Here is a 27,118-nt window from a genome sequence, read left to right as displayed (position 1 = left end):
TAGGGCTACATCAATAGCAAACAAACCATAGAGACAGAACTTTGAACTATTTTATTGTGTCAAGTTTCAAAGAGCTAGCACAAACCGTGTTTGATTTAGAGTTCCTAAAACATGTATCCATTAGGAGAAAACAGAGTGAAACCTAAAAATTAAAACTGTTACTGCCATCGAACGGTTTAACCTAGAAGAACGAAATTTGGTGAGCCATGTGGGATTGGGGTACTGATCATTACCTGAAAGTGTCATCAAGATTGGGTGAAAAAATTTGTGCTGAGATTTCAGGAAACTCGTAGTTTTTTGGATGCTTGGCAACCCCTTTCCAAGAAAGTGATTTGCGCCGGTCTCTGCTTAGGGCTACATCAATAGGAAACAAACCATAGAGACAGTAGTTTGACCTACTTTATTGTGTCAAGTTTCAAAGAGCTAGCACAAACCGTGTTTGATTTAGAGTTCCTAAAACATGTATCCATTAGTTGAAAACAGAGTGAAACCTAAAAATTAAAACTGTTACTGCCATCGAACGGTTTAACCTAGAAGAACGAAATTTGCTGAGCCAAGTGGATTTGGGGTACTGATCATTACCTGAAAGTGTCATCAAGATTGGGTGAAAAAATCTGTGCTGAGATTTCAGAAAACTCGTAGTTTTTTGGAAACTTTCAACCCCTTTCCATGAAAGTGATTTGCGGTGGTCTCTGCTTAGGGCTACATCAATAGGAAACAAACCATAGAGATAGAACTTGGAACTACTTTATTTTGTCAAGTTTCAAATAGCTAGCACAAACCGTGTTTAATTTGAGTTCCAACTACATGTATCCATATAGGAGAAAAAAGAGTGAAACCTAAAAATTAAAACTGTTACTGCCATCGAACGGTTTAACCTGGAAGAACGAAATTTGCTGAGCCAAGTGGATTTGGGGTACTGATCATTACCTGAAAGTGTAATCAAGATTGGGTGAAAAAATGTGTGCTGAGATTTCAGGAAACACTAACTTTTTTGGAAGCTTGGCAACCCCTTTCCATGAAAGTGATTTGCGCCGGTCTCCGCTTAGGGCTACATCAATAGGAAACAAACCATAGAGAAAGAAGTTTGACCTACTTTATTGTGTCAAGTTTCAAAGAGCTAGCACAAACCGTGTTTGATTTAGAGTTCCAACTACATGTATCCATATAGGACAAAACAGAGTGAAACCTAAAAATTAAAACTGTTACTGCCAATGAATGGTTTAACCTAGAAGAACGAAATTTGGTGAGCCAAGTGGGATTGGGGTACTGATCATTACCTGAAAGTGTCATCAAGATTGGGTGAAAAATGTGTGCTGAGTTTCAGGAAACTCGTAGTTTTTTGGATGCTTGGCAACCCCTTTCCATGAAAGTGATTTGCGCCGTTCTCTGAATAGGGCTACATCAATAGGAAACAAACCATAGAGATAGAACTTGGAACTACTTTATTGTGTCAAGTTTCAAAGAGCTAGCACAAACTGTGTTTAATTTGAGTTCCAACTACATGTATCCATATAGGAGAAAACAGAGTGAAACCTAAAAATGAAAACTGTTACTGCCGTCGAACGGTTTAACCTGGAAGAAAAAAATTTGCTGAGCCAAGTGGATTTGGGGTACTGATCATTACCTGAATGTGTCATCAAGATTGGGTGAAAAAATGTGTGCTGAGATTTCAGGAAACTCTAACTTTTTTGGAAGCTTGGCAACCCCTTTCCATGAAAGTGATTTGCGCCGGTCTCTGCTTAGGGCTACATCAATAGGAAACAAACCATAGAGACAGAAGTTTGACCTACTTTATTGTGTCAAGTTTCAAAGAGCTAGCACAAACCGTGTTTGATTTAGAGTTCCTAAAACATGTATCCATTAGGAGAAAACAGAGTGAAACCTAAAAATTAAAACTGTTACTGCCATCGAACGGTTTAACCTAGAAGAACGAAATTTGCTGAGCCAAGTGGATTTGGGGTACTGATCATTACCTGAAAGTGTCATCAAGATTGGGTGAAAAAATGTGTGCTGAGATTTCAGGAAACTCTTACTTTTTTGGAAGCTTGGCAACCCCTTTCCATGAAAGTGATTTGCGCCAGTCTCTGCTTAGGGCTACATCAATAGGAAACAAACCATAGAGACAGAACTTTGAACTACTTTATTGTGTCAAGTTTCAAAGAGCTAGCACAAACTGTGTTTGATTTGGAGTTCCAACTACATGTATCCATATAGGACAAAACAGAGTGAAACCTAAAAATTAAAACTGTTACTGCCAATGAATGGTTTAACCTAGAAGAACGAAATTTGGTGAGCCAAGTGGGATTGGGGTACTGATCATTACCTGAAAGTGTCATCAAGATTGGGTGAAAAATGTGTGCTGAGTTTCAGGAAACTCGTAGTTTTTTGGATGCTTGGCAACCCCTTTCCATGAAAGTGATTTGCGCCGGTCTCTGAATAGGGCTACATCAATAGGAAACAAACCATAGAGATAGAACTTGGAACTACTTTATTGTGTCAAGTTTCAAAGAGCTAGCACAAACTGTGTTTAATTTGAGTTCCAACTACATGTATCCATATAGGAGAAAACAGAGTGAAACCTAAAAATGAAAACTGTTACTGCCGTCGAACGGTTTAACCTGGAAGAAAAAAATTTGCTGAGCCAAGTGGATTTGGGGTACTGATCATTACCTGAAAGTGTCATCAAGATTGGGTGAAAAAATGTGTGCTGAGATTTCAGGAAACTCTAACTTTTTTGGAAGCTTGGCAACCCCTTTCCATGAAAGTGATTTGCGCCAGTCTCTGCTTAGGGCTACATCAATAGGAAACAAACCATAGAGACAGAAGTTTGACCTACTTTATTGTGTCAAGTTTCAAAGAGCTAGCACAAACCGTGTTTGATTTAGAGTTCCTAAAACATGTATCCATTAGGAGAAAACAGAGTGAAACCTAAAAATTAAAACTGTTACTGCCATCGAACGGTTTAACCTAGAAGAACGAAATTTGCTGAGCCAAGTGGATTTGGGGTACTGATCATTACCTGAAAGTGTCATCAAGATTGGGTGAAAAAATGTGTGCTGAGATTTCAGGAAACTCTTACTTTTTTGGAAGCTTGGCAACCCCTTTCCATGAAAGTGATTTGCGCCAGTCTCTGCTTAGGGCTACATCAATAGGAAACAAACCATAGAGACAGAACTTTGAACTACTTTATTGTGTCAAGTTTCAAAGAGCTAGCACAAACTGTGTTTGATTTGGAGTTCCAACTACATATATCCATATAGGAGAAAACAGAGTGAAACCTAAAAATTAAAACTCGTACTGCCAACAAACGGTTTAACCTAGAAGAACGAAATTTGGTGAGCCAAGTGATATTGGGGTAATGATCATTACCTGAAAGTGTCATCAAGATTGTGTGAAAAAATGTGTGCTGAGATTCAGGAAACTCGTAGTTTTTTGGAAGCTTTCAACCCCTTTCCATGAAAGTGATTTGCGCCGGTCTCTGATTAGGGCTACATCAATAGGAAACAAACCATAGAGATAGAACTTGGAACTACTTTATTGTGTCAAATTTCAAAGAGCTAGCACAAACCGTATTTGATTTAGAGTTCCAACTACATGTATCCATATAGGAGAAAACAGAGTGAAACCTAAAAATTAAAACTGTTACTGCCAATGAACGGTTTAACCTAGAAGAACGAAATTTGGTGAGCCAAGTGGGATTGGGGTATTGATCATTACCTGAAAGTGTCATCAAGATTGGGTGAAAAAATGTATGCTGAGATTTCAGGATACTCGTAGTTTTTTGGAAGCTTCCAACCCCTGTCCATGAAAGTGATTTGCGCCGGTCTCTGATTAGGGCTACATCAATAGGAAACAAACCATAGAGATAGAACTTGGAACTACTTTATTGTGTAAGGTTCAAAGAGCAAGCACAAACCGTGTTTGATTTAGAGTTCCAACTACATGTATCCATATAGGAGAAAACACAGTGAAACCTAAAAATTAAAACTGTTACTGCCATCGAAAGGTTTAACCTAGATGAACGAAATTTGGTGAGCCTAGTGGGATTGGCCTACTGATCCTTACCTGAAAGTGTCATCAAGATTGGGTGAAAAAATGTGTGAAGAGATTTCAGGAAACTCGTAGTATTTTGGAAGCTTGGCAACCCATTTCCATGAAAGTGTTTTGCGGTGGTCTCTGCTTAGGGCTACATCAATAGGAAACAAACCATATAGGTAGAACTTGGAACTACTTTATTGTGTCAAGTTTCAAAGAGCTAGCACAAACCATGTTTGATTTAGAGTTCCAACTACATGTATCCATATAGGAGAAAACAGAGTGAAAGATAAAAATTAAAACTCTTACTGCCAAAGAACGGTTTAATCTAGAAGAACGAAATTTGGTGAGCCAAGTGGGATTGGGGTACTGATCATTACCTGAAAGTGTCATCAAGATTGTGTGAAAAAATATGTGCTGAGATTTCAGGAAACTCGTAGTTTTTTGGAAGCTTGGCAACCCCTTTCCGTGAATGTGATTTGCGCCGGTCTCTGCTTAGGGCTACATCAATAGGAAACAAACCATAGATATAGAACCTGGGACTATTTATTGTGTCAAGTTTCAAACAGCTAGCACAAACCGTGTTTGATTTAGAGTTCCAACTACAGGTATCCATATAGGAGAAAACAGAGTGAAACCTATAAATTAAAACTGTTAATGCCAACGAACGGTTTAACCTAGAAGAATGAAATTTGGTGAGCCAAGTGAAATTGGGGTATGAGCATTACCGGAAAGTGTCATCAAGATTGGGTGAAAAAATGTGTGATGAGATTTCAGGAAACTCGTAGTATTTTGGAAGCTTGGCAACCCATTTCCATGAAAGTGATTTGCGGTGGTCTCTGCTTAGGGCTACATCATAGGAAACAAACCATAGAGGTAGAACTTGGAACTACTTTATTGTGTCAAGTTTCAAAGAGCTAGCACAAACCGTGTTTGATTTAGAGTTCCAACTACATGTATCCATGTAGGAGAAAACAGATTGAAAGATAAAAATAAAAACTCTTACTGCCAACGAACGGTTTAACCTAGAAGAACGAAATTTGGTGAGCCAAGTGGATTTGGGGTACTGATCATTACCTGAAAGTGTCATCAAGATTGGGTGAAAAAATGTGTGCTGAGATTTCAGGAAACTCGTAGTTTTCTAGAAGCTTGGCAACCCCTTTCCATGAAAGTGATTTGCGCCGGTCTCTGCTTAGGGCTACATCAATAGGAAGCAAACCATAGAAACAGAACTTTGAACTACTTTATTGTGTCAAGTTTCAAAGAGCTAGCACAAACCGTGTTTGATTTAGAGTTCCAACTACATGTATCCATATAGGAGAAAACAGAGTGAAACCTAAAAATGAAAACTGTTACTGCCAACGAATGGTTTAACCTAGAAGAACGAAAATTGGTGAGCCAAGTGGGATTGGGGTACTGATCCTTATCTGAGAGTGTCATCAAGATTGGGTGAAAAAATGTGTGCTGAGATTTCAGGAAACTCTTACTTTTTTGGAAGCTTGGCATCCCCTTTCCATGAAAGTGATTTGCGCCGGTCTCTGCTTAGGGCTACATCAATAGGAAACAAACCATAGAGATAGAACTTGGGACTACTTTATTTTGTCAAGTTTCAAAGAGCTAGCACAAACTGTGTTTGATTTAGAGTTCCAACTACATGTGTCCATATAGGAGAAAACAGAGTGAAACCGAAAAATTAAAACTGTTACTGCCAACAAACGGTTTAACCTAGAAGAACGAAATTTGGTGAGCCAAATGGGATTGGGGTACTGATCATTACCTGAAAGTGTCATCAATATTGGGTGAAAAAATATGGGCTGAGATTTCAGGAAACTCGTAGTTTTTTGGAAGCTTGGCAACCCCTTTCCATGAAAGTGATTTGCGCCGGTCTCTGATTAGGGCTACCTCAATAGGAAACAAACCATAGAGATAGAACTTGGAACTACTTTATTGTGTCAAGTTTCAAAGAGGTAGCACAAACCGTGTTTGATTTAGAGTTCCAACTACATGTATCCATATAAGAGAAAACAGAGTGAAACCTAAAAATTAAAACTCTTAATGCCATCGAACGGTTTAACCTAGAAGAACGAAATTTGGTGAGCCAAGTGGATTTGGGGTACTGATCCTTATCTGAGAGTGTAATCAAGATTGGGTGAAAAAATGTGTGCTGAGATTTCAGGAAACTCTTACTTTTTTGGAAGCTTGGCAACCCCTATCCATGAAAGTGATTTGCGGTGGTCTCTGCTTAGGGCTACATCAATAGCAAACAAACCATAGAGACAGAACTTTGAACTATTTTATTGTGTCAAGTTTCAAAGAGCTAGCACAAACCGTGTTTGATTTAGAGTTCCTAAAACATGTATCCATTAGGAGAAAACAGAGTGAAACCTAAAAATTAAAACTGTTACTGCCATCGAACGGTTTAACCTAGAAGAACGAAATTTGGTGAGCCATGTGGGATTGGGGTACTGATCATTACCTGAAAGTGTCATCAAGATTGGGTGAAAAAATGTGTGCTGAGATTTCAGGAAACTCGTAGTTTTTTGGAAGCTTGGCAACCCATTTCCATGAAAGTGATTTGCGGTGGTCTCTGCTTAGGGCTACATCAATAAGAAACAATCCATAGAGATAGAACTTGGAACTACTTTATTGTGTCAAGTTTCAAAGAGCTAGCACAAACCGTGTTTGATTTAGAGTTCCAACTACATGTATCCATATAGGAGAAAACAGAGTGAAACCTAAAAATTAAAACTCGTACTGCCAACAAACGGTTTAACCTAGAAGAACGAAATTTGGGGATCCAAGTGAGATTGGGGTACTGATCATTACCTGAAAGTGTCATCAAGATTGTGTGAAAAAATATGTGCTGAGATTCAGGAAACTCGTAGTTTTTTGGAAGCTTGGCAACCCCTTTCCATGAAAGTGATTTGCGCCGGTCTCTGCTTAGGGCTACATCAATAGGAAACAAACCATAGAGATAGAACTTGGGACTACTTTATTTTGTCAAGTTTCAAAGAGCTAGCACAAACTGTGTTTGATTTAGAGTTCCAACTACATGTGTCCATATAGGAGAAAACAGAGTGAAACCGAAAAATTAAAACTGTTACTGCCAACAAACGGTTTAACCTAGAAGAACGAAATTTGGTGAGCCAAATGGGATTGGGGTACTGATCATTACCTGAAAGTGTCATCAAAATTGGGTGAAAAAATATGGGCTGAGATTTCAGGAAACTCGTAGTTTTTTGGAAGCTTGGCAACCCCTTTCCATGAAAGTGATTTGCGCCGGTCTCTGATTAGGGCTACCTCAATAGGAAACAAACCATAGAGATAGAACTTGGAACTACTTTATTGTGTCAAGTTTCAAAGAGCTAGCAAAAACCGTGTTTGATTTAGAGTTCCAACTACATGTATCCATAAAGGAGAAAACAGAGTGAAACCTAAAAATTAAAACTGTTACTGCCAACGAACGGTTTAACCAGAAGAACGAAATTTGGTGAGCCAAATGGGATTGGGGTACTGATCATTACCTGAAAGTGTCATCAATATTGGGTGAAAAAATGTGTGCTGAGATTTCAGGAAACTGGTAGTTTTTTGGAACCTTCAACCCCTTTCCATGAAAGTGATTTGCCGTGGTCTCTGCTTAGGGCTACATCAATAGGAAACAAACCATAGAGATAGAACTTGGAACTACTTTATTGTGTCAAGTTTCAAAGAGCTAGCACAAACCGTGTTTGATTTAGAGTTCCTAAAACATGTATCCATTAGGAGAAAACAGAGTGAAAGATAAAAATTAAAACTCTTACTGCCAACGAACGGTTTAATCTAGAAGAACGAAATTTGGTGAGCCAAGTGGGATTGGGGTACTGATCATTACCTGAAAGTGTCATCAAGATTGGGTGAAAAATGTGTGCTGAGTTTCAGGAAACTCGTAGTTTTTTGGATGCTTGGCAACCCCTTTCCATGAAAGTGATTTGCGCCGGTCTCTGAATAGGGCTACATCAATAGGAAACAAACCATAGAGATAGAACTTGGAACTACTTTATTGTGTCAAGTTTCAAAGAGCTAGCACAAACTGTGTTTAATTTGAGTTCCAACTACATGTATCCATATAGGAGAAAACAGAGTGAAACCTAAAAATGAAAACTGTTACAGCCGTCGAACGGTTTAACCTGGAAGAAAAAAATTTGCTGAGCCAAGTGGATTTGGGGTACTGATCATTACCTGAAAGTGTCATCAAGATTGGGTGAAAAAATGTGTGCTGAGATTTCAGGAAACTCTAACTTTTTTGGAAGCTTGGCAACCCCTTTCCATGAAAGTGATTTGCGCCGGTCTCTGCTTAGGGCTACATCAATAGGAAACAAACCATAGAGACAGAAGTTTGACCTACTTTATTGTGTCAAGTTTCAAAGAGCTAGCACAAACCGTGTTTGATTTAGAGTTCCTAAAACATGTATCCATTAGGAGAAAACAGAGTGAAACCTAAAAATTAAAACTGTTACTGCCATCGAACGGTTTAACCTAGAAGAACGAAATTTGCTGAGCCAAGTGGATTTGGGGTACTGATCATTACCTGAAAGTGTCATCAAGATTGGGTGAAAAAATGTGTGCTGAGATTTCAGGAAACTCTTACTTTTTTGGAAGCTTGGCAACCCCTTTCCATGAAAGTGATTTGCGCCAGTCTCTGCTTAGGGCTACATCAATAGGAAACAAACCATAGAGACAGAACTTTGAACTACTTTATTGTGTCAAGTTTCAAAGAGCTAGCACAAACTGTGTTTGATTTGGAGTTCCAACTACATGTATCCATATAGGAGAAAACAGAGTGAAACCTAAAAATTAAAACTCGTACTGCCAACAAACGGTTTAACCTAGAAGAACGAAATTTGGTGAGCCAAGTGATATTGGGGTAATGATCATTACCTGAAAGTGTCATCAAGATTGTGTGAAAAAATGTGTGCTGAGATTCAGGAAACTCGTAGTTTTTTGGAAGCTTGGCAACCCCTTTAAGTGAAAGTGATTTGCGCCGGTCTCTGCTTAGGGCTACATCAATAGGAAACAAACCATAGAGATAGATCTTGGGACTACTTTATTGTGTCAAGTTTCAAAGAGCTAGCACAAACCGTGTTTGATTTAGAGTTCCAACTACATGTATCCATATAGGAGAAAACAGAGTGAAACCGAAAAATTAAAACTGTTACTGCCAACGAACGGTTTAACCTAGAAGAACGAAATTTGGTGAGCCAAATGGGATTGGGGTACTGATCATTACCTGAAAGTGTCATCAATATTGGGTGAAAAAATGTGTGCTGAGATTTCAGGAAACTCGTAGTTTTTTGGAAGCTTTCAACCCCTTTCCATGAAAGTGATTTGCGCCGGTCTCTGATTAGGGCTACATCAATAGGAAACAAACCATAGAGATAGAACTTGGAACTACTTTATTGTGTCAAATTTCAAAGAGCTAGCACAAACCGTATTTGATTTAGAGTTCCAACTACATGTATCCATATAGGAGAAAACAGAGTGAAACCTAAAAATTAAAACTGTTACTGCCAATGAACGGTTTAACCTAGAAGAACGAAATTTGGTGAGCCAAGTGGGATTGGGGTACTGACAATTACTTGAAAGTGTCATCAAGATTGGGTGAAAAAATGTGGGCTGAGATTTCAGGAAACTCGTAGTTTTTTGGAAGCTTGGCAACCCCTTTCCATGAAAGTGATTTGCGCCGGTCTCTGATTAGGGCTACATCAATAGGAAACAAACCATAGAGATAGAACTTGGAACTACTTTATTGTGTAAGGTTCAAAGAGCAAGCACAAACCGTGTTTGATTTAGAGTTCCAACTACATGTATCCATATAGGAGAAAACACAGTGAAACCTAAAAATTAAAACTGTTACTGCCATCGAAAGGTTTAACCTAGATGAACGAAATTTGGTGAGCCTAGTGGGATTGGCCTACTGATCCTTACCTGAAAGTGTCATCAAGATTGGGTGAAAAAATGTGTGAAGAGATTTCAGGAAACTCGTAGTATTTTGGAAGCTTGGCAACCCATTTCCATGAAAGTGATTTGCGGTGGTCTCTGCTTAGGGCTACATCAATAGGAAACAAATCATATAGGTAGAACTTGGAACTACTTTATTGTGTCAAGTTTCAAAGAGCTAGCACAAACCATGTTTGATTTAGAGTTCCAACTACATGTATCCATATAGGAGAAAACAGAGTGAAAGATAAAAATTAAAACTCTTACTGCCAAAGAACGGTTTAATCTTGAAGAACGAAATTTGGTGAGCCAAGTGGGATTGGGGTACTGATCATTACCTGAAAGTGTCATCAAGATTGTGTGAAAAAATATGTGCTGAGATTTCAGGAAACTCGTAGTTTTTTGGAAGCTTGGCAACCCCTTTCCGTGAATGTGATTTGCGCCGGTCTCTGCTTAGGGCTACATCAATAGGAAACAAACCATAGATATAGAACCTGGGACTATTTATTGTGTCAAGTTTCAAACAGCTAGCACAAACCGTGTTTGATTTAGAGTTCCAACTACAGGTATCCATATAGGAGAAAACAGAGTGAAACCTATAAATTAAAACTGTTAATGCCAACGAACGGTTTAACCTAGAAGAATGAAATTTGGTGAGCCAAGTGAAATTGGGGTATGAGCATTACCGGAAAGTGTCATCAAGATTGGGTGAAAAAATGTGTGATGAGATTTCAGGAAACTCGTAGTATTTTGGAAGCTTGGCAACCCCTATCCATGAAAGTGATTTGCGGTGGTCTCTGCTTAGGGCTACATCATAGGAAACAAACCATAGAGGTAGAACTTGGAACTACTTTATTGTGTCAAGTTTCAAAGAGCTAGCACAAACCGTGTTTGATTTAGAGTTCCAACTACATGTATCCATGTAGGAGAAAACAGATTGAAAGATAAAAATAAAAACTCTTACTGCCAACGAACGGTTTAACCTAGAAGAACGAAATTTGGTGAGCCAAGTGGATTTGGGGTACTGATCATTACCTGAAAGTGTCATCAAGATTGGGTGAAAAAATGTGTGCTGAGATTTCAGGAAACTCGTAGTTTTCTAGAAGCTTGGCAACCCCTTTCCATGAAAGTGATTTGCGCCGGTCTCTGCTTAGGGCTACATCAATAGGAAGCAAACCATAGAAACAGAACTTTGAACTACTTTATTGTGTCAAGTTTCAAAGAGCTAGCACAAACCGTGTTTGATTTAGAGTTCCAACTATATGTATCCATATAGGAGAAAACAGAGTGAAACCTAAAAATGAAAACTGTTACTGCCAACGAATGGTTTAACCTAGAAGAACGAAAATTGGTGAGCCAAGTGGGATTGGGGTACTGATCCTTATCTGAGAGTGTCATCAAGTTTGGGTGAAAAAATGTGTGCTGAGATTTCAGGAAACTCTTACTTTTTTGGAAGCTTGGCATCCCCTTTCCATGAAAGTGATTTGCGCCGGTCTCTGCTTAGGGCTACATCAATAGGAAACAAACCATAGAGATAGAACTTGGGACTACTTTATTTTGTCAAGTTTCAAAGAGCTAGCACAAACTGTGTTTGATTTAGAGTTCCAACTACATGTGTCCATATAGGAGAAAACAGAGTGAAACCGAAAAATTAAAACTGTTACTGCCAACAAACGGTTTAACCTAGAAGAACGAAATTTGGTGAGCCAAATGGGATTGGGGTACTGATCATTACCTGAAAGTGTCATCAATATTGGGTGAAAAAATATGGGCTGAGATTTCAGGAAACTCGTAGTTTTTTGGAAGCTTGGCAACCCCTTTCCATGAAAGTGATTTGCGCCGGTCTCTGATTAGGGCTACCTCAATAGGAAACAAACCATAGAGATAGAACTTGGAACTACTTTATTGTGTCAAGTTTCAAAGAGGTAGCACAAACCGTGTTTGATTTAGAGTTCCAACTACATGTATCCATATAAGAGAAAACAGAGTGAAACCTAAAAATTAAAACTCTTAATGCCATCGAACGGTTTAAGCTAGAAGAACGAAATTTGGTGAGCCAAGTTGATTTGGGGTACTGATCATTACCTGAAAGTGTCATCAAGATTGGGTGAAAAAATGTGTGCTGAGATTTCAGGAAACTCGTAGTTTTCTAGAAGCTTGGCAACCCCTTTCCATGAAAGTGATTTGTGCCGGTCTCTGCTTAGGGCTACATCAATAGGAAGCAAACCATAGAAACAGAACTTTGAACTACTTTATTGTGTCAAGTTTCAAAGAGCTAGCACAAACCGTGTTTGATTTAGAGTTCCAACTACATGTATCCATATAGGAGAAAACAGAGTGAAACCTAAAAATGAAAACTGTTACTGCCAACGAATGGTTTAACCTAGAAGAACGAAAATTGGTGAGCCAAGTGGGATTGGGGTACTGATCCTTATCTGAGAGTGTAATCAAGATTGGGTGAAAAAATGTGTGCTGAGATTTCAGGAAACTCTTACTTTTTTGGAAGCTTGGCAACCCCTATCCATGAAAGTGATTTGCGCCGGTCTCTGCTTAGGGCTACATCAATAGCAAACAAACCATAGAGACAGAACTTTGAACTATTTTATTGTGTCAAGTTTCAAAGAGCTAGCACAAACCGTGTTTGATTTAGAGTTCCTAAAACATGTATCCATTAGGAGAAAACAGAGTGAAACCTAAAAATTAAAACTGTTACTGCCATCGAACGGTTTAACCTAGAAGAACTAAATTTGGTGAGCCATGTGGGATTGGGGTACTGATCATTACCTGAAAGTGTCATCAAGATTGGGTGAAAAAATGTGTGCTGAGATTTCAGGAAATCGTAGTTTTTTGGAAGCTTGGCAACCCATTTCCATGAAAGTGATTTGCGGTGGTCTCTGCTTAGGGCTACATCAATAAGAAACAATCCATAGAGATAGAACTTGGAACTACTTTATTGTGTCAAGTTTCAAAGAGCTAGCACAAACCGTGTTTGATTTAGAGTTCCAACTACATGTATCCATATAGGAGAAAACAGAGTGAAACCTAAAAATTAAAACTCGTACTGCCAACAAACGGTTTAACCTAGAAGAACGAAATTTGGGGATCCAAGTGAGATTGGGGTACTGATCATTACCTGAAAGTGTCATCAAGATTGTGTGAAAAAATATGTGCTGAGATTCAGGAAACTCGTAGTTTTTTGGAAGCTTGGCAACCCCTTTCCATGAAAGTGATTTGCGCCGGTCTCTGCTTAGGGCTACATCAATAGGAAACAAACCATAGAGATAGAACTTGGGACTACTTTATTTTGTCAAGTTTCAAAGAGCTAGCACAAACTGTGTTTGATTTAGAGTTCCAACTACATGTGTCCATATAGGAGAAAACAGAGTGAAACCGAAAAATTAAAACTGTTACTGCCAACAAACGGTTTAACCTAGAAGAACGAAATTTGGTGAGCCAAATGGGATTGGGGTACTGATCATTACCTGAAAGTGTCATCAATATTGGGTGAAAAAATATGGGCTGAGATTTCAGGAAACTCGTAGTTTTTTGGAAGCTTGGCAACCCCTTTCCATGAAAGTGATTTGCGCCGGTCTCTGATTAGGGCTACCTCAATAGGAAACAAACCATAGAGATAGAACTTGGAACTACTTTATTGTGTCAAGTTTCAAAGAGGTAGCACAAACCGTGTTTGATTTAGAGTTCCAACTACATGTATCCATATAAGAGAAAACAGAGTGAAACCTAAAAATTAAAACTCTTAATGCCATCGAACGTTTTAACCTAGAAGAACGAAATTTGCAGAGCCAAGTGGATATGGGGTACTGATCATTACCTGAAAGTGTCATCAAGATTGGGTGAAAAAATGTGTGCTGAGATTTCAGGAAACTCTTACTTTTTTGGAAGCTTGGCAACCCCTTTCCATGAAAGTGATTTGCGCCGGTCTCTGCTTAGGGCTACATCAATAGGAAACAAACCATAGAGACAGAACTTTGAACTACTTTATTGTGTCAAGTTTCAAAGAGCTAGCACAAACCGTGTTTGATTTAGAGTTCCTAAAACATGTATCCATTAGGAGAAATCAGAGTGAAACCTAAAAATTAAAACTGTTCCTGCCATCGAACGGTTTAACCTAGAAGAACGAAATTTGGTGAGCCATGTGGGATTGGGGTACTGATCATTACCTGAAAGTGTCATCAAGATTGGGTGAAAAAATGTGTGCTGAGATTTTAGGAAACTCGTAGTTTTTTGGAAGCTTGGCAACCCCTTTGCATGAAAGTGATTTGCGGTGGTCTCTGCTTAGGGCTACATAAATAAGAAACAATCCATAGAGATAGAACTTGGAACTACGTTATTGTGTCAAGTTTCAAAGAGCTAGCACAAACCGTGTTTGATTTAGTGTTCCAACTACATGTATCCATATAGGAGAAAACAGAGTGAAACCTAAAAATTAAAACTCGTACTGCCAACAAACGGTTTAACCTAGAAGAACGAAATTTGGTGAGCCAAATGGGATTGGGGTACTGATCATTATCTGAAAGTGTCATCAATATTGGGTGAAAAAATGTGTGCGGAGATTTCAGGAAACTCGTAGTTTTTTGGAAGCTTGGCAACCCCTTTCCATGAAAGGGATTTGCGCTGGTCTCTGCTTAGGGCTACATCAATAGGAAACAAACCATAGAGATAGAACTTGGAACTACTTTATTGTGTCAAGTTTCAAAGAGCTAGCAAAAACCGTGTTTGATTTAGAGTTCCAACTACATGTATCCATAAAGGAGAAAACAGAGTGAAACCTAAAAATTAAAACTGTTACTGCCAACGAACGGTTTAACCAGAAGAACGAAATTTGGTGAGCCAAATGGGATTGGGGTACTGATCATTACCTGAAAGTGTCATCAATATTGGGTGAAAAAATGTGTGCTGAGATTTCAGGAAACTGGTAGTTTTTTGGAACCTTCAACCCCTTTCCATGAAAGTGATTTGCCGTGGTCTCTGCTTAGGGCTACATCAATAGGAAACAAACCATAGAGATAGAACTTGGAACTACTTTATTGTGTCAAGTTTCAAAGAGCTAGCACAAACCGTGTTTGATTTAGAGTTCCTAAAACATGTATCCATTAGGAGAAAACAGAGTGAAAGATAAAAATTAAAACTCTTACTGCCAACGAACGGTTTAATCTAGAAGAACGAAATTTGGTGAGCCAAGTGGGATTGGGGTACTGATCATTACCTGAAAGTGTCATCAAGATTGGGTGAAAAAATATGTGCTGAGATTTCAGGAAACTCCTAGTTTTTTGGAAGCTTGGCAACCCCTTTCCGTGAAAGTGATTTGCGCCGGTCTCTGATTAGGGCTACCTCAATAGGAAACAAACCATAGAGATAGAACTTGGAACTACTTTATTGTGTCAAGTTTCAAAGAGGTAGCACAAACCGTGTTTGATTTAGAGTTCCAACTACATGTATCCATATAAGAGAAAACAGAGTGAAACCTAAAAATTAAAACTCTTAATGCCATCGAACGGTTTAACCTAGAAGAACGAAATTTGCTGAGCCAAGTGGATATGGGGTACTGATCATTACCTGAAAGTGTCATCAAGATTGGGTGAAAAAATGTGTGCTGAGATTTCAGGAAACTCTTACTTTTTTGGAAGCTTGGCAACCCCTTTCCATGAAAGTGATTTGCGCCAGTCTCTGCTTAGGGCTACATCAATAGGAAACAAACCATAGAGACAGAACTTTGAACTACTTTATTGTGTCAAGTTTCAAAGAGCTAGCACAAACCGTGTTTGATTTAGAGTTCCTAAAACATGTATCCATTAGGAGAAATCAGAGTGAAACCTAAAAATTAAAACTGTTCCTGCCATCGAACGGTTTAACCTAGAAGAACGAAATTTGGTGAGCCATGTGGGATTGGGGTACTGATCATTACCTGAAAGTGTCATCAAGATTGGGTGAAAAAATGTGTGCTGAGATTTCAGGAAACTCGTAGTTTTTTGGAAGCTTGGCAACCCATTTGCATGAAAGTGATTTGCGGTGGTCTCTGCTTAGGGCTACATAAATAAGAAACAATCCATAGAGATAGAACTTGGAACTACGTTATTGTGTCAAGTTTCAAAGAGCTAGCACAAACCGTATTTGATTTAGTGTTCCAACTACATGTATCCATATAGGAGAAAACAGAGTGAAACCGAAAAATTAAAACTGTTACTGCCAACGAACGGTTTAACCTAGAAGAACAAAATTTGGTGAGCCAAGTGGGATTGGGGTACTGATCATTATCTGAAAGTGTCATCAATATTGGGTGAAAAAATATGGGCTGAGATTTCAGGAAACTCGTAGTTTTTTGGAAGCTTGGCAACCCCTTTCCATGAAAGTGATTTGCGCCGGTCTCTGCTTAGGGCTACATCAATAGGAAACAAACCATAGAGATAGAACTTGGAACTACTTTATTGTGTCAAGTTTCAAAGAGCTAGCACAAACCGTGTTTGATTTAGAGTTCCTAAAACATGTATCCATTAGGAGAAAACAGAGTGAAAGATAAAAATTAAAACTCTTACTGCCAACGAACGGTTTAATCTAGAAGAACGAAATTTGGTGAGCCAAGTGGGATTGGGGTACTGATCATTACCTGAAAGTGTCATCAAGATTGGGTGAAAAAATATGTGCTGAGATTTCAGGAAACTCCTAGTTTTTTGGAAGCTTGGCAACCCCTTTCCGTGAAAGTGATTTGCGCCGGTCTCTGATTAGGGCTACCTCAATAGGAAACAAACCATAGAGATAGAACTTGGAAATACTTTATTGTGTCAAGTTTCAAAGAGGTAGCACAAACCGTGTTTGATTTAGAGTTCCAACTACATGTATCCATATAAGAGAAAACAGAGTGAAACCTAAAAATTAAAACTCTTAATGCCATCGAACGGTTTAACCTAGAAGAACGAAATTTGCTGAGCCAAGTGGATATGGGGTACTGATCATTACCTGAAAGTGTCATCAAGATTGGGTGAAAAAATGTGTGCTGAGATTTCAGGAAACTCTTACTTTTTTGGAAGCTTGGCAACCCCTTTCCATGAAAGTGATTTGCGCCAGTCTCTGCTTAGGGCTACATCAATAGGAAACAAACCATAGAGACAGAACTTTGAACTACTTTATTGTGTCAAGTTTCAAAGAGCTAGCACAAACCGTGTTTGATTTAGAGTTCCTAAAACATGTATCCATTAGGAGAAATCAGAGTGAAACCTAAAAATTAAAACTGTTCCTGCCATCGAATGGTTTAACCTAGAAGAACGAAATTTGGTGAGCCATGTGGGATTGGGGTACTGATCATTACCTGAAAGTGTCATCAAGATTGGGTGAAAAAATGTGTGCTGAGATTTCAGGAAACTCGTAGTTTTTTGGAAGCTTGGCAACCCATTTGCATGAAAGTGATTTGCGGTGGTCTCTGCTTAGGGCTACATAAATAAGAAAAAATCCATAGAGATAGAACTTGGAACTACGTTATTGTGTCAAGTTTCAAAGAGCTAGCATAAACCGTATTTGATTTAGTGTTCCAACTACATGTATCCATATAGGAGAAAACAGAGTGAAACCGAAAAATTAAAACTGTTACTGCCAACGAACGGTTTAACCTAGAAGAACAAAATTTGGTGAGCCAAGTGGGATTGGGGTACTGATCATTATCTGAAAGTGTCATCAATATTGGGTGAAAAAATATGGGCTGAGATTTCAGGAAACTCGTAGTTATTTGGAAGCTTGGCAACCCCTTTCCATGAAAGTGATTTGCGCCGGTCTCTGCTTAGGGCTACCTCAATAGGAAACAAACCATAGAGACAGAACTTGGAATTACTTTATTGTGTCAAGTTTCAAAGAGCTAGCACAAACCGTGTTGGATTTAGAGTTCCAACTACATGTATCCATATAGGAGAAAACAGAGTGAAAGATAAAAATTAAAACTGTTACTGCCATCGAAAGGTTTTACCTAGATGAACAAAATTTGGTGAGCCTAGAGGGATTGGGGTACTGATCATTACATGAAAGTGTCATCAAAATTGGGTGAAAAAATGTGTGATGAGATTTCAGGAAACTCGTAGTATTTTGGAAGCTTGGCAACCCATTTCCATGAAAGTGATTTGCGCCGGTCTCTGCTTAGGGCTACATCAATAGGAAACAAACCATAGAGGTCGAACTTGGAACTACTTTATTGTGTCAAGTTTCAAAGAGCTAGCACAAACCGTGTTTGATTTAGAGTTCCAACTACATGTATCCATATAGGAGAAAACAGAGTGAAAGATAAAAATTAAAACTCTTACTGCCAACGAACGGTTTAATCTAGAAGAACGAAATTTGGGGAGCCAAGTGGGATTGGGGTACTGATCATTACCTGAAAGTGTCATCAAGATTGGTTGAAAAAATGTGTGCGGAGATTTCAGGAAACTCGTAGTTTTTTGGAAGCTTGGCAACCCCTTTCCATGAAAGGGATTTGCGCTGGTCTCTGCTTAGGGCTACATCAATAGGAAACAAACCATAGAGATAGAACTTGGAACTACTTTATTGTGTCAAGTTTCAAAGAGCTAGCACAAACCATGTTTGATTTAGAGTTCCAACTACATGTATCCATAAAGGAGAAAACAGAGTGAAACCTAAAAATTAAAACTGTTACTGCCAACGAACGGTTTAACCTAGAAGAACGAAATTTGGTGAGCCAAATGGGATTGGGGTACTGATCATTACCTGAAAGTGTCATCAATATTGGGTGAAAAAATATGTGCTGAGATTTCAGGAAACTCGTAGTTTTCTAGAAGCTTGGCAACCCCTTTCCATGAAAGTGATTTGCACTGGTCTCTGCTTAGGGCTACATCAATAGGAAGCAAACCATAGAAACAGAACTTTGAACTACTTTATTGTGTCAAGTTTCAAAGAGCTAGCACAAACCGTGTTTGATTTAGAGTTCCAACTACATGTATCCATATAGAAGAAAACAGAGTGAAACCTAAAAATGAAAACTGTTACTGCCAACGAAGGGTTTAACTTAGAAGAACGAAAATTGGTGAGCCAAGTGGGATTGGGGTACTGATCCTTACCTGAAAGTGTTATCAAGATTGGGTGAAAAAATGTGTGCTGAGATTTCAGGAAACTCTTACTTTTTTGGAAGCTTGGCAACCCCTTTCCATGAAAGTGATTTGCGCCGGTCTCTGCTTAGGGCTACATCAATAGGAAACAAACCATAGAGACAGAACTTTGAACTACTTTATTGTGTCAAGTTTCAAAGAGCTAGCACAAACCGAGTTTGATTTAGAGTTCCTAAAACATGTATCCATTAGGAGAAAACAGAGTGAAACCTAAAAATTAAAACTGTTACTGCCATCGAACGGTTTAACCTAGAAGAACGAAATTTGGTGAGCCAAGTGGGATTGGGGTACTGATCATTACCTGAAAGTGTCATCAAGATTGGGTGAAAAAATGTGTGCTGAGATTTCAGGAAACTTGTAGTTTTTTGGAAGCTTGGCAACCCATTTCCGTGAAAGTGATTTGCGCCGGTCTCTTCTTAGGGCTACATCAATAGGAAACAAACCATAGAGATAGATCTTGGGACTACTTTATTGTGTCAAGTTTCAAAGAGCTAGCACAAACCGTGTTGGATTTAGATTTCCAACTACATGTATCCATATAGGAGAAAACAGAGTGAAACCGAAAAATTAAAACTGTTACTGCCAACGAACGGTTTAACCTAGAAGAACGAAATTTGGTGAGCCAAATGGGATTGGGGTACTGATCATTATCTGAAAGTGTCATCAATATTGGGTGAAAAAATATGGGCTGAGATTTCAGGAAACTCGTAGTTTTTTGGAAGCTTGGCAACCCCTTTCCATGAAAGTAATTTGCGCCGGTCTCTGCTTAGGGCTACCTCAATAGGAAACAAACCATAGAGACAGAACTTGGAACTACTTTATTGTGTCAAGTTTCAAAGAGGTAGCACAAACCGTGTTGGATTTAAAGTTCCAACTACATGTATCCATATAGGAGAAAACAGAGTGAAAGATAAAAATTAAAACTGTTACTGCCATCGAAAGGTTTTACCTAGATGAACGAAATTTGGTGAACCTAGAGGGATTGGCGTACTGATCCTTACCTGAAAGTGTCATCAAAATTGGGTGAAAAAATGTGTGATGAGATTTCAGGAAACTCGTAGTATTTTGGAAGCTTGGCAACCCATTTCCATGAAAGTGATTTGCGGTGGTCTCTGCTTAGGGCTACATCAATAGGAAACAAACCATAGAGGTCGAACTTGGAACTACTTTATTGTGTCAAGTTTCAAAGAGCTAGCACAAACCGTGTTTGATTTAGAGTTCCAACTACATGTATCCATATAGGAGAAAACAGAGTGAAAGATAAAAATTAAAACTCTTACTGCCAACGAACGGTTTAATCTAGAAGAACGAAATTTGGTGAGCCAAGTGGCATTGGGGTACTGATCATTACCTGAAAGTGTCATCAAGATTGGTTGAAAAAATGTGTGCTGAGATTTCAGGAAACTCGTAGTTTTTGGAAGCTTGGCAACATCTTTCCATGAAAGTGATTTGCGCTGGTCTCTGCTTAGGGCTACATCAATAGTAAACAAACCATAGAGATAGAATTTGGAACTACTTTATTGTATCAAGTTTCAAAGAGCTAGCACAAACCGTGTTTGATTTAGAGTTCCAACTACATGTATCCATATAGGAGAAAACAGAGTGAAAGATAAAAATTAAAACTCTTACTGCCAACGAACGGTTTAATCTAGAAGAACGAAATTTGGGGAGCCAAGTGGGATTGGGGTACTGATCATTACCTGAAAGTGTCATCAAGATTGGTTGAAAAAATGTGTGCGGAGATTTCAGGAAACTCGTAGTTTTTTGGAAGCTTGGCAACCCCTTTCCATGAAAGGGATTTGCGCTGGTCTCTGCTTAGGGCTACATCAATAGGAAACAAACCATAGAGATAGAACTTGGAACTACTTTATTGTGTCAAGTTTCAAAGAGCTAGCACAAACCATGTTTGATTTAGAGTTCCAACTACATGTATCCATAAAGGAGAAAACAGAGTGAAACCTAAAAATTAAAACTGTTACTGCCAACGAACGGTTTAACCTAGAAGAACGAAATTTGGTGAGCCAAATGGGATTGGGGTACTGATCATTACCTGAAAGTGTCATCAATATTGGGTGAAAAAATATGTGCTGAGATTTCAGGAAACTCGTAGTTTTCTAGAAGCTTGGCAACCCCTTTCCATGAAAGTGATTTGCACTGGTCTCTGCTTAGGGCTACATCAATAGGAAGCAAACCATAGAAACAGAACTTTGAACTACTTTATTGTGTCAAGTTTCAAAGAGCTAGCACAAACCGTGTTTGATTTAGAGTTCCAACTACATGTATCCATATAGAAGAAAACAGAGTGAAACCTAAAAATGAAAACTGTTACTGCCAACGAACGGTTTAACTTAGAAGAACGAAAATTGGTGAGCCAAGTGGGATTGGGGTACTGATCCTTACCTGAAAGTGTTATCAAGATTGGGTGAAAAAATGTGTGCTGAGATTTCAGGAAACTCTTACTTTTTTGGAAGCTTGGCAACCCCTTTCCATGAAAGTGATTTGCGCCGGTCTCTGCTTAGGGCTACATCAATAGGAAACAAACCATAGAGACAGAACTTTGAACTACTTTATTGTGTCAAGTTTCAAAGAGCTAGCACAAACCGTGTTTGATTTAGAGTTCCTAAAACATGTATCCATTAGGAGAAAACAGAGTGAAACCTAAAAATTAAAACTGTTACTGCCATCGAACGGTTTAACCTAGAAGAACGAAATTTGGTGAGCCAAGTGGGATTGGGGTACTGATCATTACCTGAAAGTGTCATCAAGATTGGGTGAAAAAATGTGTGCTGAGATTTCAGGAAACTTGTAGTTTTTTGGAAGCTTGGCAACCCATTTCCGTGAAAGTGATTTGCGCCGGTCTCTTCTTAGGGCTACATCAATAGGAAACAAACCATAGAGATAGATCTTGGGACTACTTTATTGTGTCAAGTTTCAAAGAGCTAGCACAAACCGTGTTGGATTTAGATTTCCAACTACATGTATCCATATAGGAGAAAACAGAGTGAAACCGAAAAATTAAAACTGTTACTGCCAACGAACGGTTTAACCTAGAAGAACGAAATTTGGTGAGCCAAATGGGATTGGGGTACTGATCATTATCTGAAAGTGTCATCAATATTGGGTGAAAAAATATGGGCTGAGATTTCAGGAAACTCGTAGTTTTTTGGAAGCTTGGCAACCCCTTTCCATGAAAGTAATTTGCGCCGGTCTCTGCTTAGGGCTACCTCAATAGGAAACAAACCATAGAGACAGAACTTGGAACTACTTTATTGTGTCAAGTTTCAAAGAGGTAGCACAAACCGTGTTGGATTTAAAGTTCCAACTACATGTATCCATATAGGAGAAAACAGAGTGAAAGATAAAAATTAAAACTGTTACTGCCATCGAAAGGTTTTACCTAGATGAACGAAATTTGGTGAACCTAGAGGGATTGGCGTACTGATCCTTACCTGAAAGTGTCATCAAAATTGGGTGAAAAAATGTGTGATGAGATTTCAGGAAACTCGTAGTATTTTGGAAGCTTGGCAACCCATTTCCATGAAAGTGATTTGCGGTGGTCTCTGCTTAGGGCTACATCAATAGGAAACAAACCATAGAGGTCGAACTTGGAACTACTTTATTGTGTCAAGTTTCAAAGAGCTAGCACAAACCGTGTTTGATTTAGAGTTCCAACTACAGGTATCCATATAGGAGAAAACAGAGTGAAACCTAAAAATTTAAACTGTTACTGCCAACGAACGGTTTAACCTAGAAGAATGAAATTTGGTGAGCCAAGTGAAATTGGGGTATGAGCATTACCTGAAAGTGTCACCAAGATTGGGTGAAAAAATGTGTGATGAGATTTCAGGAAACTCGTAGTATTTTGGAAGCTTGGCAACCCTTTTCCATGAAAGTGATTTGCGGTGGTCTCTGCTTAGGGCTACATCAATAGGAAACAAACCAGAGGTAGAATTTGGTACTACTTTATTGTGTCAAGTTTCAAAGAGCTAGCACAAACCGTGTTTGATTTAGAGTTCCAACTACATGTATCCATATAGGAGAAAACAGAGTGAAAGATAAAAATTAAAACTCTTACTGCCAACGAACGGTTTAACCAAGAAGAACGAAAATTGGTGAGACAAGTGGGATTGGGGTACTGATCCTTACCTGAAAGTGTTATCAAGATTGGGTGAAAAAATTTGTGCTGAGATTTCAGGAAACTCTTACTATTTTGGAAGCTTGGCAACCCCTTTCCATGAAAGTGATTTGCGCCGGTCTCTGCTTAGGGCTACATCAATAGGAAACAAACCATAGAGACAGAACTTTGAACTACTTTATTGTGTCAAGTTTCAAAGAGCTAGCACAAACCGTGTTTGATTTAGAGTTCCTAAAACATGTATCCATTAGGAGAAAACAGAGTGAAACCTAAGAATTAAAACTGTTACTGCCATCGAACGGTTTAACCTAGAAGAACGAAATTTGGTGAGCCATGTGGGATTGGGGTACTGATCATTACCTGAAAGTGTCATCAAGATTGGGTGAAAAAATGTGTGCTGAGATTTCAGGAAACTTGTAGTTTTTTGGAAGCTTGGCAACCCATTTCCATGAAAGTGATTTGCGGTGGTCTCTGCTTAGGGCTACATCAATAAGAAACAATCCATAGAGATAGAACTTGGATCTACGTTATTGTGTCAAGTTTCAACGAGATAGCACAAACCGTGTTTGATTTAGTGTTCCAACTACATGTATCCATATAGGAGAAAACAGAGTGAAACCTAAAAATTAAATCTCTTACTGCCAACAAACGGTTTAACCTAGAAGAACGAAATTTGGTGATCCAAGTGAGATTGGGGTACTGATCATTACCTGAAAGTGTCATCAAGATTGTGTGAAAAAATGTGTGCTGAGATTCAGGAAACTCGTAGTTTTTTGGAAGCTTGGCAACCCCTTTCCGTGAAAGTGATTTGCGCCGGTCTCTGCTTAGGGCTACATCAATAGGAAACAAACCATAGAGATAGATCTTGGGACTACTTTATTGTGTCAAGTTTCAAAGTGCTAGCACAAACCGTGTTTGATTTAGAGTTCCAACTACATGTATCCATATAGGAGAAAACAGAGTGAAACCGAAAAATTAAAACTGTTACTGCCAACGAACGGTTTAACGAAGAAGAACGAAACTTGGTGAGCCAAATGGGATTGGGGTACTGATCATTATCTGAAAGTGTCATCAATATTGGGTGAAAAAATATGGGCTGAGATTTCAGGAAACTCGTAGTTTTTTGGAAGCTTGGCAACCCCTTTCCATGAAAGTGATTTGCGCCGGTCTCTGCTTAGGGCTACCTGAATAGGAAACAAACCATAGAGACAGAACTTGGAACTACTTTATTGTGTCAAGTTTCAAAGAGCTAGCACAAACCGTGTTGGATTTAGAGTTCCAACTACATGTATCCATATAGGAGAAAACAGAGTGAAAGATAAAAATTAAAACTGTTACTGCCATCGAAAGGTTTTACCTAGATGAACGAAATTTGGTGAACCTAGAGGGATTGGCGTACTGATCCTTACCTGAAAGTGTCATCAAAATTGGGTGAAAAAATGTGTGATGAGATTTCAGGAAACTCGTAGTATTTTGGAAGCTTGGCAACCCATTTCCATGAAAGTGATTTGCGGTGGTCTCTGCTTAGGGCTACATCAATAGGAAACAAACCATAGAGGTCGAACTTGGAACTACTTTATTGTGTCAAGTTTCAAAGAGCTAGCACAAACCGTGTTTGATTTAGAGTTCCAACTACATGTATCCATATAGGAGAAAACAGAGTGAAAGATAAAAATTAAAACTCTTACTGCCAACGAACGGTTTAATCTAGAAGAACGAAATTTGGTGAGCCAAGTGGGATTGGGGTACTGATCATTACCTGAAAGTGTCATCAAGATTGGTTGAAAAAATGTGTGCTGAGATTTCAGGAAACTCGTAGTTTTTTGGAAGCTTGGCAACATCTTTCCATGAAAGTGATTTGCGCTGGTCTCTGCTTAGGGCTACATCAATAGTAAACAAACCATAGAGATAGAATTTGGAACTACTTTATTGTATCAAGTTTCAAAGAGCTAGCACAAACCGTGTTTGATTTAGAGTTCCAACTACATGTATCCATATAGGAGAAAACAGAGTGAAACCGAAAAATTAAAACTGTTACTGCCAACGAACGGTTTAACCAGAAGAACGAAATTTGGTGAGCCAAATGGGATTGGGGTACTGATCATTACCTGAAAGTGTCATCAATATTGGGTGAAAAAATGTGTGCTGAGATTTCAGGAAACTGGTAGTTTTTTGGAACCTTCAACTCCTTTCCATGTAAGTGATTTGCCGTGGTCTCTGCTTAGGGCTACATCAATAGGAAACAAACCATAGAGATAGAACTTGGAACTACTTTATTGTGTCAAGTTTCAAAGCGGTAGCACAAACCGTGTTTGATTTAGAGTTCCAACTACATGTATCCATATAGGAGAAAACAGAGTGAAAGATAAAAATTAAAACTCTTACTGCCAACGAACGGTTTAATCTAGAAGAACGAAATTTGGTGAACAAGTGGGATTGGGGTACTGATCATTACCTGAAAGTGTCATCATGATTGGGTGAAAAAATATGTGCTGAGATTTCAGGAAACTCCTAGTTTTTTGGAAGCTTGGCAACCCCTTTCCGTGAAAGTGATTTGCGCCGGTCTCTGCTTAGGGCTACATCAATAGGAAACAAACCATAGAGATAGAACTTGGGACTATTTATTGTGTCAAGTTTCAAACAGCTAGCACAAACCGTGTTTGATTTAGAGTTCCAACTACAGGTATCCATATAGGAGAAAACAGAGTGAAACCGAAAAATTAAAACTGTTACTGCCAACGAACGGTTTAACCTAGAAGAATGAAATTTGGTGAGCCAAGTGAAATTGGGGTATGAGCATTACCTGAAAGTGTCACCAAGATTGGGTGAAAAAATGTGTGATGAGATTTCAGGAAACTCGTAGTATTTTGGAAGCTTGGCAACCCATTTCCATGAAAGTGATTTGCGGTGGTCTCTGCTTAGGGCTACATCAATAGGAAAAAAACCAGAGGTAGAATTTGGAACTACTTTATTGTGTCAAGTTTCAAAGAGCTAGCACAAACCGTGTTTGAATTAGAGTTCCAACTACATGTATCCATATAGGAGAAAACAGAGTGAAAGATAAAAATTAAAACTCTTACTGCCAACGAACGGTTTAACCAAGAAGAACGAAAATTGGTGAGCCAAGTGGGATTGGGGTACTGATCCTTACCTGAAAGTGTTATCAAGATTGGGTGAAAAAATGTGTGCTGAGATTTCAGGAAACTCTTACTATTTTGGAAGCTTGGCAACCCCTTTCCATGAAAGTGATTTGCGCCGGTCTCTGCTTAGGGCTACATCAATAGGAAACAAGCCATAGAGACAGAACTTTGAACTACTTTATTGTGTCAAGTTTCAAAGAGCTAGCACAAACCGTGTTTGATTTAGAGTTCCTAAAACATGTATCCATTAGGAGAAAACAGAGTGAAACCTAAAAATTAAAACTGTTACTGCCATCGAAGGGTTTAACCTAGAAGAACGAAATTTGGTGAGCCATGTGGGATTGGGGTACAGATCATTACCTGAAAGTGTCATCAAGATTGGGTGAAAAAATGTGTGCTGAGATTTCAGGAAACTTGTAGTTTTTTGGAAGCTTGGCAACCCATTTCCATGAAAGTGATTTGCGGTGGTCTCTGCTTAGGGCTACATAAATAAGAAACAATCCATAGAGATAGAACTTGGAACTACGTTATTGTGTCAAGTTTCAAAGAGCTAGCACAAACCGTGTTTGATTTAGTGTTCCAACTACATGTATCCATATAGGAGAAAACAGAGTGAAACCTAAAAATTAAAACTCGTACTGCCAACAAACGGTTTAACCTAGAAGAACGAAATTTGGTGATCCAAGTGAGATTGGGGAACTGATCAT

Source organism: Spermophilus citellus (genome assembly GCF_964194105.1).
Source record: "Spermophilus citellus genome assembly, chromosome: 11".
NCBI classification, from domain to species: domain Eukaryota; kingdom Metazoa; phylum Chordata; class Mammalia; order Rodentia; family Sciuridae; genus Spermophilus; species Spermophilus citellus.
The sequence above is the reverse complement of the archived record's forward strand: the minus strand, read 5'-3'. Positions refer to the sequence as shown.